The sequence below is a fragment of the Galeopterus variegatus genome, unplaced genomic scaffold (genome assembly GCF_000696425.1).
Source record: "Galeopterus variegatus unplaced genomic scaffold, G_variegatus-3.0.2 Scaffold3450, whole genome shotgun sequence".
NCBI lineage: Eukaryota > Metazoa > Chordata > Mammalia > Dermoptera > Cynocephalidae > Galeopterus > Galeopterus variegatus.
Genome location: NW_007729561.1, coordinates 98,667 through 100,277, shown reverse-complemented (window position 1 = coordinate 100,277; position 1,611 = coordinate 98,667). Strand labels below are relative to the sequence as shown.

The 1,611-nt window shown below is 42.3% G+C and overlaps 1 pseudogene; it reads left to right on the top strand.

The window, feature by feature from the left end:
- LOC103600754 overlaps nt 1-1,611 on the top strand; it is a 10,402-nt pseudogene that overhangs the window by 7,850 nt on the left and 941 nt on the right.

Genomic DNA, 1,611 nt, shown 5'->3' with positions numbered 1-1,611 from the left:
TGGGACTTCTACCTACATTTCATTGCCAGATGGCTTCACATTGCTTACTCTAGCTATAAAGGAGGCTGAAGTTGAGTGTTTTGCTTTCTGGCCTCTATAGCAGGGGAAATCAATGCATAGGTGGGCCCAAATATGGCTTAGTGCAGAGATTGTCAAACCTTTCCTGCAAAGGGCCAAATAGTAAATATTTTAGGCTTTGTGGGCTGTACAGACTCTGTCATGCCTCTTCAACTCTGCTGTTGAAGCACAAAAATTAACCACAGACAATATGTAAATAAATAGGTGTGGCTATGTTTCAATAAAACTTTATTTACAAAAACAGGCAGTGGGCTGGATTTGCACATAGTTTGCCAGCTCCTGGTTTAGTGGTTCAACCTACAATATCTGACATTGGAGCCAAATATTTCAACCAAAATGTTATTCTCACAAATTGGGATACAGACACCCCTCAAAGAGCAGAGTTGGGAATGGATGTGATAAGACGATTTGGTGATCTCAGGGTTGACTCTGAGGGGTGACAGCTAGTAGAGGGGCCCCTCTTTTCTGCACTGCTCACTGCATGCCCCTCCACAAACTACAGGTCTGGTCAAAGAGATGACCATGGGGCACCCAGCTGGGAAAGAGGAAATGCTGTAACTAAAAATCTAAGGGCTGCTCTCTTGCTTCCTCTTGCCATGTGATCTGCTTGTACCTTCCGGCTCCTTGCCACTTTCTGCCATGAGTAGAAGCAGCCTGAGGCCCGTGCCAGATGCTGCTGACCCAGAATCTGATTGCCTGCATCACCATGGGACTCTAGAGCATTCCCACTAAGAAGAAGGCCCTGAGCAGGGACCCTGAGTTTTTCACCTCCTTTTAGACTGAGATCTGCCAAGTTTTCAGGCATTGTTCTTGAAGATCTCAGAAAGGCCCTTAAAACAAGACTGCAAATGGTGTATGTATTTGTCATGAACCGAATGAATTCCCAGAACAGTGGTTTCACTCAGTGCAGGCTCTTGGGTTTGTTATTCTTTTACTTGTTCATGTGATATGGGTGGCTTCCTCAGAATGTACTTTGTGTGTTTTTACTCAGTACAACAAACCATTCTTCAGCACCTTTGCAAAAACATCTGTGTTTGTTCTGTACCTTTTAGGCTTTATTATTTGGAAGCCGTGGAAGCAACAATGTACAAGAGGATTTCGAGGAAAGCATGCTGCTATTTTTTTGCAGATGCCGAAGGTTACTTTGCTGCTTGCACAACAGATACAACTATGAATAGTTCTTTGAGTAAACCTCTGTATGTTCCTGTGAAATTTCATGATCTTCCAAGTGAGAAAACCGAGAGCACAAACAATGATACTGAAAAAACTCCCAAAAAGTTTTGTGTAAGTTTCAGTAATATCAAGGAGATTCAACTCCTTCCATCAAGCCATGCATTGGAAGCAAAATTGTCTAGCATGTCTTATCCTACTGTGAAGGAACTGAGAATCCATACTGGAAACTGTGGGGAAACTGACTGCAACTCACATAGCAAAAATCAGCTTTTCTTTACTTTGTGTGGTTTTTGGCAAATTTGTCATATCAAGAAGCACTTTCAGACACACAAGTTGCTATAGTTAATATTTTGTCTTCAA